The sequence below is a fragment of the Leptodactylus fuscus genome, chromosome 9 (assembly GCF_031893055.1).
Source record: "Leptodactylus fuscus isolate aLepFus1 chromosome 9, aLepFus1.hap2, whole genome shotgun sequence".
NCBI lineage: Eukaryota > Metazoa > Chordata > Amphibia > Anura > Leptodactylidae > Leptodactylus > Leptodactylus fuscus.
The window spans coordinates 62,568,689-62,585,290 of record NC_134273.1 but is presented as its reverse complement, the minus strand read 5'-3'; the positions used below and the strand labels follow the sequence as shown (position 1 = coordinate 62,585,290).

Genomic DNA, 16,602 nt, shown 5'->3' with positions numbered 1-16,602 from the left:
TTCTTTATGGAACGCTTCACAAATTTGCGGGTCATCCTTGCACAGGGGCCATGCTATTGTTCCAATTTTAGTAAATGTGCATAATTACTAGTTAAGGTGGATGTACATATTTAAAGCGACACTCCGGTGATTTTGTTTTTGGGTCATTATATTGACTGAAAGACCATCCATCTCTTCACTATTAATAGTTGTCTACTCATAGTGTCTTCACACGATCACAGTTTGACTTTTTTTTTCTAGCATAGATTGCTGTGCAAACAGGAGGTCTATTGAGAAGTATTATGTGATCTCAGATTCATCACCATTCACCAAGCAGCTATTGGCCCCGCAGCTTTTAAAGTGATTTTGTTTAAGCTATGCTAGGTAGCCATCAAAGTGTACTGGTCCACCGGATGAAAAGACAAGGAAAAAATGGTTTGAAACCAAAATTCTTGATCCTTTGTTTCTGGGAGGATAAGCTGCCACCTGGTTTTATCCTTACTCTACACTAGAACACAGATGTATTTCACCAAATCGAGTGTGCATATATATTTTTCGGACTATAAGACGCACCTAGGTTTTAGAGGAGGAAAATAGGGAAAAAAAAATTTGAAGCAAAAACTGGTAAAATATTTAATATATGGGAGTTGTAGTTTTGCAACAGCTGCAAGGACACATTGACAGGTGACCCTGCAGCTGTACGGGGATGCATAGAGCGGTTTTTTTGCGGGGCCAGCTGTACTTTTTAGTTATACCATTTTGGGGGATATCTATTGCTTAGATCACCTTGTATTGAAAAAAAAAAGAGGAGGTGATTTAGAACTTTTATTTATTTCATATTTTTAAAGCTTTTTTTTCTTTTTTTTTTACTATTTTATTCCCCTCCGGGGGCTTGAGCCTGTGGTCACTTGATCGCAAGTCCCATAGACGGCAATACAACTGTATTGCCGTCTATGGGACATTCTGTGTATTAGTATTACGGCTGGTCATAGAGAGCAGCCGCAATACTAATATATAGCAGTGACAGGCCCGGGAGCCTCATTAGGCTCCCGGCTGTCACCCGAACAGGTCGGCTCCTGCGATATCGCCGCGCAGGAGCCGGCCTGCAACTTTACAGGTACGGGGCCGGTGGGGACCGGCCCCGGGGGAGAAGGGGCCGCTGATACTGACCCGGCATCCGCTGTACTAGAGAGGCGGATGCCGGGGAGGGATAGACGCCGGGGCCTGTGACATCGCTACGATCCTCTCCCCTGCATGAAGCCAGCGGCGGGGGCACGGAGGAGCCCCTGCCGCTGCTGGCAGAGGAGCGCAGCGATGTCGCAGGCCCCGGCACCTGTAATGGCGTCTATCACTTACCGGCTTCCGCCTCTCTATTACAGCGGATGCCAGGCGCCACCTTCAGACTATAAGACGCACCCTTCTTTTCCCCAAAAATTTTGGGGAAAAAAAGTGCGTCTTATAGTCCGAAAAATACGGTATTATGGGGATTGAGAGAGCTACAGGAATCAGGTATCTTATGTGTATGGCCAGACTATGTCCCTGACTATGACGCCTCTGGAAGCAGCTTATCTCCCTTGAGAGCAGAGGACTGTGCAATGTCGAAATACCAGTGTTAGATGAATGTCTGATCTCTAATATTCTCACCTAGTTGGAAAACTTTCCATTAAGTCTATCGGAGCTACAGAAAGAGTAATGCACTACTACACTGTCTACCAATAAGTATTTGGACACCTGCGGTAGAATAGAAAAACAAGATTTACTCATACCCAATAGTTGGTAGACCCCAGCAGACGCTTCCTTACGGATGGTATTGATGGACACAATACCCCTGGATGCCTGTAGAACCTGCTGGTGTATGTGAGCCATTGGTTGGGTGCGGTTTCTCTGGCCAGCACTCGTCGGTCTCTATCTCCCAGTTTGGGGGGTCTGCGGACTCAGGGCACATTCCAACAATCACCATTCACCTTCCACTTTGTAATCACATAGGCCACTGTCGATTTTGGGTAATTTAGTTCGCTTGCTATGTCCCTTAAGGATCAACCATTTCTGTGCTACCCCACAATTACCCTTTTCTCGAAATCAAACAACTCTGCACTTCGTGGTATCTTGCATGTGACTAATGCCAATGCTGTTTCCTATTTAACGGCGGAAGGTGTCACATACATCACGACCGCAGATATCTTCATTTGCATGGGTGTCCAAATACTTATTGGTACACAGTGTAGAAATAGTGAATAGGGGTCTTAGGATCCCTTTCTCCTAAGGTGGGTTCCAGAGGTTGAGTTTCACTTCCAGGCACTTTACCATGGCAAATAAATCTTTTTTTATGTCATTGACTATTTCTCAAAATTGTGTGAAAAAGGGAATGCCATTGTCTATCTGGAGCTTTGATACAGTGCCAATTCCTGGATAGATAGGATAGATATCGGCATGATGTATTGGTCTGCATTCTGAGGAGAGATGAGATAGAAGTGGTGTCCCGCAAGGGTCTTTCCTGGGTCTTATTCTTTCCCATATGTTTGTAAGTGACATAGGAGAAAGTTTGGTAGGTAAGGTTTGCCAATAACACAGACGTATTTAATAGGGTTGATATTCCTGGAGGCGTCTGAAACATGGAAATGATTTAGAATATATGGAAACATGGTAAAAGTAAAGGAAACTGCAGTTCGATTTTTCCAAATGCAAAATAATGCATTTGGCGAGAACGAATTCTCTAATTCTTGTATTGGCAGTTCTGTTAGTCAGGAGTCAGGACTTCAGAAGAGTAGGATTTAAGGAGATGGATTTTTTGACAACTTCCAAAAGAGTCAGCAATATGGCCAGGCAGAAAAGAAAGCAAGTAGTAGAAATTGGGTGAAAAGCTAGAGAGGCTACATCTGGAATACTGTGTCTAGTTCTGGAGACCTCAATAACAAATAGAGACCATATAAAGTAGATACAATGGTCCAAAGATGGGACACAAAAAATGGTGGAAGGTATCAGGCACAAACTTATCAGGTAAGATTTAAACAGCTCGTATATATTAGAATTTTGGCAGTCTTGGCTGACCATCTAATGTGTATGTGGTCCTCTTAGTTTTTCCTTAGGCAGCAAATTTTGGGGAGGCGACCGAGGCGAGCATGTATATATATATGGAAGAGTCAGGTAAGATAGCTGCCACCAGACAGCTAATGCATGTGCATAGCCAAATTATAAAACGTAATAGACATCATTTACTATTAATAAGACTAGTGTTTCCCAACGTTTTCAGACTTGGGGCACCAACAACAAACTACAGTTTTGATGGTTTTTTAGCACAGTTTTTGAAATTACATCTGGAACATAAATTTGTTTCACTTTTAAAATGAGAAAACCTTACCAAAAGCCACATCAAAACTGTATACATTCTTCTGTCGCAGTTTTGATGCAAGTAACTACATCATGACTGTACCATGTGAATATACCCTCAAAGGTACACCATCCTATACTTTCCACCTAGCACATACAAAAATTAACCTTTTGCCATCACCAAGGTCCCCAGTGGCCTAATACACAGTACTTGCTCAATAGTGGGCCTGAAACATATAATAATGTTTCTCAGTGGCCCCCAGACACCAAATAATGTTCACAGTGGTCCCCAGACACCTATTAATGCTCCCCAGTGGGCACCAAACACCTAATAATACTTCCTGGGGGCTCCTAGAAACCAAATAAAGCACGCCACTGGCCTCCAGACACCTAATAATGCTCCCCACTGGTCCCCAGGCAAGTAGTAATACTCCTCAGTGGCCCCCTAGGAAATTAATAATGTTCTCCATTAGCCCCTAGAAAGTAACAATGTGCCCTGTGACCCCCAGGCAACTAATATTATCATCTAGTGACCCTAAGGCATATAAATATCTCCCAGTATCTCCTAGACAACTAATAATGTTCCCCAGTGGCCCCCAACAAGTAATAATTTCCCCTCAGTGGCCCCCTCACAAGTAATAATGTCCCCCCAGTGGCCTCTGGCAGCAAATAATGGCCTTCTAGTGGCCCCCAGGCAAGCAATATCTTCCCCCAGTGGCCTCCAGAAAAGTAATAATGCCCCCCATTGGCCCCCAGATAACTAAAATGGTCTCCCAGTGACCCCCAGATAATTAAAAATTTACCCCAGTGGCCTCCTGATAAGTAATTATGTCTCCCAGTCACTCCCTGACAACTAATAATGTGCGGCGGCCCACACTATAGTTGTGCTATAGAAATTAAAAACACCACTTACCCCTCCTCGGTCCAAAAGATCTGGGGTTCTTTTGCTTCTTCTTTGCAGATCTAGGTCTTCAGTAGACATCACTAGCTGATGCCTGAATAATAAAGCAGAAAGCTGAAGCCTTCCTGCTGCATCGTTCTATTTAAAGGGGCTCTATCACTGGGAAAAGTCATTTTTAACTAATCACATCCTTGCATAGGATTTAGAAATGCTATTTCACACCTACCTTTAGTATGTAGATTGCCTCAGTGGTTTCTGAATAAGACAGTTTTTATTCATATGCTAATGAGCTAACAGCCAGCACAGGAAGTTCCCAACAGCACTCATTCCTGCTATTATCTCCTATGTGTGTGTGCAAACAGGAAGCTGAGTCATCATCATCATCAGCAGCAGCCTCCCATAGAAAACAATGGTAAAGGGGTGCATGATGTATCGTGCACCAGTCTATTTAGCATATGAATAAAAACGGACTTATTCAGAAACCACTGAGGCAATCTACATACTAAAGGTAGGTGTGGAATAGCCTTTCTAAAGCCTATGCAAGGATGTGATTAGTTAAAAATGACTTTTTCCAGTGATAGAGCCCCTTTAAAGTGGACCTTTCATGTCCTCGGACACATACGGTTTTATATACTGCTAGAAAGCTGACAGTGTGCTGAATTCAGCGCACTCTCGGCTTTCTCGTTATATGCCCTGGGCAAGAGTTATCAGTGCCGGTACCGATACTCTTCACTGTCAGAAGGGTGTTCCTAACAGTCTAGCTGGGAACACCCCTCCTGACACTAGTGTTCATACTTCCATACTGTCAGAGGGGGCGTTTCTTACCACCTAGCCATGACGCTGAACTCTGAGAAACCCTCCCCCAGTACTAATCTATCCTGTACTGTCAGGAGGGGTGGGATTCCTCATGGCTCAGCATGAAGGATGGGCAGTAAGGAACACCCCTCTGACAGCGCTACGGACAACACTGTCAGGAGGAGCGTTCCCAGCTAGACTGTCAGGAACACACTTCTGACAATGAAGAGCTATTGGTAATGGCTAGAGATGAGCGAACACTAAAATGTTCGAGGTTCGAAATTCGATTCGAACAGCCGCTCACTGTTCGAGTGTTCGAATGGGTTTCGAACCCCATTATAGTCTATGGGGAACATAAACTCGTTAAGGGGGAAACCCAAATTCGTGTCTGGAGGGTCACCAAGTCCACTATGACACCCCAGGAAATGATACCAACACCCTGGAATGACACTGGGACAGCAGCGGAAGCATGTCTGGGGGCATAAAAGTCACTTTATTTCATGGAAATCCCTGTCAGTTTGCGATTTTCGCAAGCTAACTTTTCCCCATAGAAATGCATTGGCCAGTGCTGATTGGCCAGAGTACGGAACTCGACCAATCAGCGCTGGCTCTGCTGGAGGAGGCGGAGTCTAAGATCGCTCCACACCAGTCTCCATTCAGGTCCGACCTTAGACTCCGCCTCCTCCGGCAGAGCCAGCGCTGATTGGCCGAAGGCTGGCCAATGCATTCCTATGCGAATGCAGACTTAGCAGTGCTGAGTCAGTTTTGCTCAACTACACATCTGATGCACACTCGGCACTGCTACATCAGATGTAGCAATCTGATGTAGCAGAGCCGAGGGTGCACTAGAACCCCTGTGCAAACTCAGTTCACGCTAATAGAATGCATTGGCCAGCGCTGATTGGCCAATGCATTCTATTAGCCCGATGAAGTAGAGCTGAATGTGTGTGCTAAGCACACACATTCAGCACTGCTTCATCAAGCCAATACAATGCATTAGCCAGTGCTGATTGGCCAGAGTACGGAATTCGGCCAATCAGCGCTGGCCAATGCATTCTATTAGCCCGATGAAGTAGAGCTGAATGTGTGTGCTAAGCACACACATTCAGCACTGCTTCATCAAGCCAATACAATGCATTAGCCAGTGCTGATTGGCCAGAGTACGGAATTCGGCCAATCAGCGCTGGCTCTGCCGGAGGAGGCGGAGTCTAAGGTCGGACCTGAATGGAGACTGGTGTGGAGCGATCTTAGACTCCGCCTCCTCCAGCAGAGCCAGCGCTGATTGGTCGAGTTCCGTACTCTGGCCAATCAGCGCTGGCCAATGCATTCTATTAGCCCGATGAAGTAGAGCTGAATGTGTGTGCTTAGCACACACATTCAGCTCTACTTCATCAGGCTAATAGAATACATTGGCCAATCAGCGCTGGCCAATGCATTCTATTAGCTTGATGAAGCAGAGTGTGCACAAGGGTTCAAGCGCACCCTCGGCTCTGATGTAGCAGAGCTGAGGGTGCACAAGGGTTCAAGTGCACCCTCGGCTCTCCTACATCAGAGCCGAGGGTGCGCTTGAACCCTTGTGCAGCCTCGGCTCTGCTACATCAGAGCCGAGGGTGCGCTTGAACCCTTGTGCACACTCTGCTTCATCAAGCTAATAGAATGCATTGGCCAGCACTGATTGGCCAGAGTACGGAATTCGGCCAATCAGCGCTGGCCAATGCATCCCTATGGGAAAAAGTTTATCTCACAAAAATCACAATTACACACCCGATAGAGCCCCAAAAAGTTATTTTTAATAACATTCCCCCCTAAATAAAGGTTATCCCTAGCTATCCCTGCCTGTACAGCTATCCCTGTCTCATAGTCACAAAGTTCACATTCTCATATGACCCGGATTTGAAATCCACTATTCGTCTAAAATGGAGGTCACCTGATTTCGGCAGCCAATGACTTTTTCCAATTTTTTTCAATGCCCCCAGTGTCGTAGTTCCTGTCCCACCTCCCCTGCGCTGTTATTGGTGCAAAAAAGGCGCCAGGGAAGGTGGGAGGGGAATCGAATTTTGGCGCACTTTACCACGTGGTGTTCGATTCGATTCGAACATGGCGAACACCCTGATATCCGATCGAACATGTGTTCGATAGAACACTGTTCGCTCATCTCTAGTAATGGCACCAATATCTCCAGACCCAGGGCACATAATGGGAAAGCCAACAGTGTGCTGAATTCAGCACACTGTCGGCTTTTTAGCGGTAAATAAAACCATGTGTGTCCAAGAACATGAAAGGTCCACTTTATCCACATTAGAATAGGGCTGAGATGCCCATAGAGCATGTGATCAGGGGCGTAACTTCCATAGAGGCAGCGGAGGCGGCTGCCACAGGGCCCGGGCCATTAGGGGGCCCGGTGACAGCCGCTACCGCTGTATTTTATTTATTTATTTTTTTTTAATAGGCGTTACGGGCCCTATTTACTTGCCGATCCTTACTGGGCCGGGATCGGCAAGTGACACCGCGGGCCCCACAAATACTATCACTATACTCGGGGGTCGGGGCCTGCGTCCCGGGTCATGTGACGTCTGATGTCATTTCAGAAGGACGGCAGCGTAGGAGTCGGGGACAGGTAAGAAACAGTAATTTTTTATGTTTTTATTCCTCCGGGCCTCCGATTATTATACTCTGGGGTCTGAAAAGATCCCAAAGTATAATAATTGTTTATGGGTGTCCACTATGGGGTATAATAGTGTGTGCAGGGGCCAGTAAGGGACAAAATACTGTGTGCAGGGTCTAGTAAGGGACATAATACTGTGTGCAGGGGCCACTAAGGGACATAATACTGTGTGCAGGGCCACTATTTGGCATAATACTGTGTGCAGGGGCCACTATGGGGCATAATAGAGTGCAGAGGAGGGTGCCGGTCGAGGTCTTCGACATCGGTGTCTGTTGGAGGGGGGGGGGGCCATGTCAAAAGTTCACCACGGGGCCCCGCCATTCCTAGTTACGCCACTACATGTGATAGATAAAGAGACATCACTGACCTGTGAAGCATAAGCAGCGTAAGCATAAGCAGCTCCCACTGCTGCTTCAGTCAGCTGATCTGTGTGGGTGTCGGCCCCACTAATCAGCTATTGATAACCTATCCTAAGAAAGCAAAGGAATATAAAAAGAAATGTGAATAAATCAGCTCACTACACTGTTCTAGGTAAGTAGCAGTATTTCAGTGAAGTTCTATTAAAAAACAGACAATAACAAATAATAAAATTCATACGTCACTTTAAAGATTCTGATTTCTAAGACGTATTACTAAAGTGGTTTTGTAACTGGCATAGGATTGTCCAGTCTAAACTAGTCCTCAATAAGAAAGGTTATCACAAAGCATGCTTATCTAAGAAGTCTAATAAATCCAGATAGATAAAATCAGTGTTAAACATTTCAAGTATAATAGAATGACTCCCAGTAAACACTATCACAAGTATTAGCTCAAGTGATAATGATACTTTTAAATACACAGATACACAATTGCACTTTGATTCATGCAGAGTACATACACATATAAAAGAAACCTCTACAGGTAAAACTAGTATACAGAGCTGGAGAGTCCTACTAATCGCTGTGTACAGGAGAGATAGCTGAGCCAGGCTGCTGCTGCTGCACTTATTCCTACGTAAGGCAGGCCACAAGGATGGCAGAAATGTCAGGCAAACACTATCACTCTTCAGAAGAGATCTATGGAAATACTGGACTGTCACAGACAAGAGTCAGAAAACACAGTAGGAAAATTGTATACACTGCAATATGTTCCTGGTTCTTCTGTGCTGCTGTATAGCCTAGCACTAGATATAATGAGTGTTGAGATCCAACAACATGCATTACATTTGATACCAAGCAGTATATATGGGAGTGATACCAGTTTAATAGAAGACCAAACCTGTTTATGGCAGGAGACTGTGAGCATACACACCATGGAAGCTTTAGTTTGGGGCCCCACGTGACGTAAGCGCTGCATTTTACAGTCACAGCAAAGTGGATGGGATTCGAATCCCTTCCCCACTTTCAGTTAAAATTCGTGCTGCGGACACGTGGCAACTTCCAAAATCATCACAGTTTTGGAAATCACAGCATGTTCATTATACCTACAGAAATTACATTGGTTTCCCTATAGGTATAATGCGATCCGGACAGCTGCATAAGCTGCCTGGATCTTGACTAACGGCTCGTTCACATCAGCGTTGTGAACTCCGTACTTCAGGTTTCCGTTTCCTGCCTAAAACAGAGGCAGGAGACAGAAACCTGCAGGAGTCTCTCTCACCCATTCATTTGAATGGGTGAGAGAGATGTCCGGCCGTGAGCGGCGGTGAGCGTTTTAGGCTCTCCGCCGCGAAACCGGGTTTTATAATCCGGACACAGAGTCGGACATGCAGTACTCTGTGTCCGGATAAAAATATCCGGTTTCGCGGCGGAGAGCCTAAAACGCTCACCACCGCTCACGGCCGGACCCGGTCTGTGGTTTCCGTCTTCTGGCATGCAGAAGACGGAAACCACAGAACGGACAGGAGAACGCTAGTGTGAACCTAGCATAAGCGTGATATCACGCTTCCTCCTTTCTCCTCTCCCCTTGGCGGCTGATGCTGGCCGGGCAGGGTTGAAAGGGGGTGGGGCTTGCTGGCCCCATATAGAATCTTTCCCCCCCACCCCCTTTATTTTTTGCTTGTTATGTGTTTATTTGTGCCTTGTCCTCGTGGGCGCCGTGATTTGTTTTGTTTGTTTTTGCTTGTTAGGTGTTTTTACAGTTGTGGAATTGTGTTATTTATTTCCTTTTGTTTTTCCTCAGGTGTCACAGCTGGCATGTTGGACCTTGTCTCCCCCCCCCCCCCTTTTTGGCATTTGGAGTAGAAGAGGAGAGGCACGTCACCCGCTGAACATCACATACATGCCCACATGCAAGCAGTGGCGGGGCATTCTGGTGACGCGCCTTGACAGTTCGTCATAGGGGGGATAGCAGGGTTCTGCTGATGTGTTTATATTTAATAAAGCTGTGGCCGACCCCCACAATTTTTACCCAAGAGGTTGTTTGTGTGTTCATTTCTATTTGGTTATTTCGGGTGCCGGGGAGGGAATTTATTGGGTTGGGATGTCAGTACGCTTAGTCTTGAAGCAGAAACTCCTCAGAGGAAAACTCTGCAAACTTTCTGTTAAAAGTGCTGTGGGAAGAATCACGAAGCATTTCCGCCGCGGTTTTTCCTGCAGCGCTTTTTGCTGCGGAACACCAGGTGGGGCCTTAACCTTAGAGTGGACCTTTTACCACCTCTAGCAATCAATAGGTATCCAATGATTCTGACACAGTTGGAATTTTCTCTCTAGCCCCCAACGCTTCTGAACAATCAATGCTGTTAGTTTTGGTGTCTGATATGCCAATTAATTTCTGTACTGTCAGGTGGGCGGTGTTAGGCAGGAGCAGACAAGGGGTATGATTCTGAGCTCTGACAACGGTTGCCTCTGATTGGAATTCTAAATCACACTCCCCCATCTGACACCGCCTTTCTGATATTACAGTGCTTAAAGCCGTTATCCAGGAAAAACAGTTTTTTTCATGGAGGCTGGGGAAGATGAAAATTAAAAATAAAAAAAAACCATACCTTCCTATCTCTGCACTACAGTGTCCCAGGCACTGTCCAGTCCCATGGCGCCCAGGGTCTTTTTCTGGCAGAAGTCCTCGCCACGTTTGACCAACCAGCGGCCTAAGGAAAGGACTCAGGATGCTACTCACATATGTTCACATGCAGCGAGAATTTCTGCCGGAACAAGTCCTGGGGTGTCATGGGACCAGAGAGTACCCTGGGACAGGTGAGTATGTTTTGTTTTTTTGGTGGGTTCAGCCATGTTTAGTCTTACATGTATACATACTTTTATAGGATCCTGAAATCTGGACTTCAATAACAGTTATGTAATAGCTGAGTTTTTTAAAGTTGGAAACTTCCGCCAACATGGGGAGAAATGAGCTCCTGGTTGTTCTCCTTTGGCATCTTTATTGACTAATACATTTGTTCCTACTAAAAGGAACCTATAAGGCTGTATTCACACAGAGTAACGGCAGGCGTTTTTTGTGTGTTTTTTGCACATAGCGCCGCGTTTACGCCGCTTAGCGCCGCGTTAACGCCGCGTATACGCAGCGTTAACGCCGCGCTATTTAGCGGTGGCGTTGCCCGGCGTTAACGCGGCGTATACGCGGCGTTAACGCGGCGCTACGCAGCGTAAACGCGGCGCTATGTGCAAAAAACACACAAAAAATGCCTGGCGTTACTCTGTGTGAATACAGCCTAAAATGTACAATTCTGTTCAATCTGCAGGCAGCATGTTATAGAGCAGAATGAGCAGATTTATGTATCATTTTGCCTTATCAGTGATTGACAGCCTCCTGTCTATAGCTGTACATATAGAGATAGATGACAATTATTGATTGGATCCCCTCCATGACTTGTCAATATGTGGAAAAAAATAGATTTCAATAGATACTGTAAAGAGTTATAAATGATTTTATCGAATCTCTCCCCACTAGCCTATACATCCCGCCTATACATTGGGGATGAGCGCCCATTCGGCAGACACTAACTCCATAATTCTCCCTGGGGTTGACCGCCTTTGAAATATTTGTCATTGTCATATAACTCCAGCACTACATATGATGTAATATTGTGTAAAACCAATTAAGATAAAGAATATTTAGAGACAATATTATTACTTTTATGATTAACATGTGACATTATAATAGTCATTCTAACAAGTGTGACAAGGATTCATTGTGTACATGTATGATAATATAACAGTGGACAAGAGTATATTTTAGAGATGGCGATTGAAGGGAAGCAGCAGTCTACCTATGGTGGGCCATACAGTGGCTGCCCTGTGAGCTAGAGTTCCCTTTTAATGTTATATTGCCATCTTACAGATGCCCTTGTTCAAAGGTCCCAATCCCATGACAGTGGCAAATGTTCTAAACTGGCGTGGCAAGACCAAAAGCAGTTTTGCAGTGTCAGTCAGTATCCACATGGGAATAGACAGAATATGGCTTTAAGTGTAAGTGTATTTTCCTGTAATCCTGGAAGCCCCATGGGATGTGTAGCCGGCTTTCCTGTCTTGGGCAGGTCCTATGTATTATGCATTTACAGTAGTTGCACTGTGACTTTTTTCATCTCCCTGAAGTATGAATGTATTTGTTGTTCCTTGGGGCTGAAGTCTAGGATGTCAGATTAAAGGATGGGAGGTTGGTAGCTGTAATTTGCTTCCAGACATTGTGTGCACACTGTTCAGCCAAGGTGTGTGTTATGGAGGAATTGGTAGTTTGTAATTGTAGGCCTGATAGATTTTTTTTTACCAATTTGTTCTTTGGACAGCCCTTAACTTTGGAGGTAACAGAGGAGAGATGGTGCACAAAAAACGTTTAGCACTTATTGACACGATAGGTAATTTTGGGGGCAAAACCAATGGAATTCCCACTGTTCAAAAGAACGGAGGCCTCTTATTCCATGTTTCCATGTTTTAATTTGGGTGGTGGTTATATATGCACATTACCACAGTCTCTATGGGACTGATGGGAAGAGCCAAGTGTAATGCAAAGTTATCAGATCATAAACTTTGCACGGACTGTGTGAATGTATGACCGCTATTCCATTCATGCTTGGGATCACAAGACCCCCATCATTACATAACTCTATATAGTTTGATCCTTCATTCATAACGCCATCTACCTGCCTCCTACTTCTTGCTAAGTTACGGCTCATTCACATCTGCGCCCGGTCTCCGTTATGCAGGTTTCCGTTTCCTGCACAAAACAGAGGCAGGAGACGGAAACCTGCAGGACTCTTTCATACCCATTCATTTGAATGGGTTTGAAAGATGTCCGGCCGTGAGTGGCGGTGAGCGTTTTATGCTCTCCGCCGCAAAACTGGTTTTTTTTAAATCGAACACAGAGTCGAACATGCAGTACTCTGTGTCCGGTTTTAAAAAACTGGTTTCGCGGCAGAGAACATAAAACACTCACTAACGCTCACGGCCGGACCCCCTCTGACAGCTTTCGGTTTCTGCATGCAGAAGACGGAAAGCTGAGAATGGAAACCCGAACGCTAGTGTAAACCTAGCGTTACCAACTGTAAGTTAGCAGATATGGAGAATAAATTTGCAAAGTTATTTTCGTTTGATTTAAGATGCATTGGAGTAATAAAACTTTTTGTGAAGATGGATCATGTCTTATTTCTTATTCAAGTAAGACTTCATCTACAAACATCTTAGGGCCCTATAACACATTTGCGTTTTTGCTCTCGTTTACGCATACGTTTTTGGAAACCACACAGGTGCTTCAATGTTAGACATTTTCATTGCCAAAAAAATAATTGTGCACGTGTTAAAGCGAGTGAAAATAGCACATGCAATAGCACCTTTATAATTTCCATAACTCATTTTCTATCAGGCATAGATTGCTAATGGAAAATAAGATTGTGTTTCCAGATGTCACATTTCTCAAGAAGTCAGCAATTTCTGGAGTAGCTGTAGATACTAGTACACGGGTGTACAGGAACAGTGAGAGAAATTACAATTGAAACAAGTCTTACAAAGAAGAACTTAGAACTATAAGCCACCACCAACACATAGAATCTGCACATATGTCCTGCAGGCAGAACAGGAAAACTGTTTACAGGAAGAATATTTAAGACATATGCTTGTATGAGATAATACTGACTGTACAATTGGAGATATAAGACTGATGATGAGACCTGGGATTGTATGTAAACACATTGAATATCACCAGACGACAGATACACGTGATGTCATGCATTATTATTATGTTTACAGTGTATGGTTTAAAGACTAAAAAGTACAAAAGAGCAGATTATCTATCTATCTATCTATCTATCTATCTATCTATCTATCTATCTATCTATCTCTTATCTATCTATCTATCTATCTATCTATCTATCTATCATCTATCTATTATCTATCTATCTATCTATCTATCTATCTATCTATCCACTTTACTATAAGGGTCTACATGTTGTGGTCACATCCGGGCCTTTGGAACCCAATGGAAGCAAAAAATTCATCTGCTTTGTCAGCATGTGTGATGAAGGGCCCGTTAAAAATTTTGCATTGGAGCCCAAAAAGTTAACGTTGGAGCTGCACATGTATTTTGAACTATGTACATGGGGTGAATACTTATCTGATTTATTATATATTCCTTAATGCAAAAAAAACAGATATCTGACCATGTACATAACATAGGCAAATCTTATAGCACTGAAATAAATGTAGAAATTCGGCACAATAACAATGTCAGTAACATTCCGTAATTGATAAGGACCTCCAAAATTTCTACATAATTGAAAGCTAAAGATGAACCATATGATCCCGCACGATCAATGAGTCAGCTGATCGCCCATTCAGTCAGATCAGTGTGTACTATTGCACAAATCCGTGTACGGTGCCCATGTTAGGTATCCCAATAAAAAAAGACTTCTGTCTGATAGCAGATTTCCTGTGATCGTAAAAGAAACTGGCTGGACTGTGAGCTATTCATACACTGGCAACTTTACATAAAATGTCTTCTATATGGGGTGAACCTATAGGCTTCCTCTTCTGGATTGCATCTGTTGTACAATGCCATGATTTCAAACATACGGTGGTAGCAATTTTTAGGGTGTGACCTTGCGTTCCCGTTCACACTTAGATGACATTTCAGTGTGGCATATAATAAGTCTGGACTCATTACTTCATTAACCCACCGCAAATGAATGGAAACAGCTAAAGTGACCCAAAATGACATAGTCCAGACGTCAACACTTAACACTTCTAAACATTTACTTTCCTGCCTATGTCATCCATGCCAGACCTACATGAATGACATATATATATATATATATGTATATATATATATATATATATATGTATATATATATATATATATATATATATATATATATATATATATATCGTACATAGGAGTATAAGGGCTCCATACTATAGAGTGTACCGAGACTATTTATGACCTAAGAAGCTCATCAGCAGAGAACTTTATTTCTATATGTCAGCCTTATCCTCTAAGGTACACCCCGTTTCCATCTGCTAGGAGAGCGCAGTTGTAATGGGGGTGGGTGGGTGATCAGTTCCAGTAACATTGCTGATGCTTCTGTTACCTCATTGAAAGTGACAGAGCGAGAACTGAAAAAACATCTGCATTGAATCGGAATGAAATTTAGAAACAATTTCAAGTACTCTCATTACCTCATATGACATCACCCATTTCTCACACTCCTCCTATTGCTTCTCTCCACTCCTCCTACTGGTCCAGAAGATTTCACCCTAAGACCTCATTTATTCTTCCATAATCCTATGTAGCCATTCTGTTAAACATCTTGTAATTCATCATAGTATAGGCTAGGCTTTATAGCCATAGGCAGCTGAAACAAATCCCCTGTAAATCTGCATGCTATATTGAAGGCTTTTTGTGTGGCATCCCTAATTCCAGGGGCCTGCAAACTCCCTTTATATAGGCAAAAAAATATTCCAGTGCCATCCTAAAAAAATCTCCCCCTTACTCATACTACGGTGCTACTTATATAGTCTTTGGTGACGAGAAATTCCTCCTGCGTCCTGTGGGTCAGCTGCAAAAATTCCAAAGAAGGCGCGCACTCACCCTGTGTGTTACATCCGTGTTTCATAGGTTCCTGTATGATGACACTTTCATGTCTTGCAGCCATGATCAACTCCAAAGAATATAAATTGTCCACGTCCTTGGAAACAGCATCGATTTTGGTAATGAACCGCTTGTAAAACAGGAATGTTGTGGCCTTGGAATCAGATGGACTATGGCATATCCCAGCGAAAGTTACTATAGAGTTTTTTTCTGATGCCTAGTACAGAAAGTAACAGGTATTTCTCAGCCTGGACTCTGTACTCTTCTGAGCATTACTGACCTGTTGTAAACCATCCGTCCCATTTGGAGATGGGATGTAATGGGTGAGATTATGGCACTCCATTGGCTGATTCAAGTCATGTGCTCCATTGCAATTTGATAAGAGAACTCAGGTTGTAAAGTGACAGGAGAGTAGATAAGAAGTTCTGCTAGATAGAGGCAAACAAATGATTAACTTTAAAGCAGAAAGGTAGAGCGGGGAGAGCGGAGTTATAAAGGTGTATGTGCACTGTATGGAAGTCTATTTGCCATCTACTAAAGATACTAAGAGATCTCATCAGCCCGTCACATAGTATAAGCAAAAATCTGAAATAAAGTGATATTCCGACTTGTAGTATTATATGTTGTAAAAGTAACAGCTCCCTAATATACGATTGGAATATAACACTGCAGAGTGTCCGAAAATTCTACATTTCTGTACCCAACAGAACCATCAGAAGACCCCAGGCCTGCCCTGTTATTTGTAACCGTCAGCACAATTCCCACCCTTTGCCCCTTTGAACTGTCAGTAGAATACTCTCCACTCAAAAACATACCTACAGATCTGGCCCTCTAGACGCTGGTCTGCGTGGAGGCGTTGTATGGAAACTCAGTGGAATAACAATTTAGCATTATTCTTAATATCAAGTCCATTTCGACAATT

General features: G+C 43.8%; 1 pseudogene; it reads right to left on the bottom strand.

Moving 5' to 3' along the window:
- On the bottom strand, positions 1–88 carry LOC142218983 (U6 spliceosomal RNA; annotated as a pseudogene).
- Between the last annotated feature and the right edge of the window lie 16,514 nt (positions 89–16,602).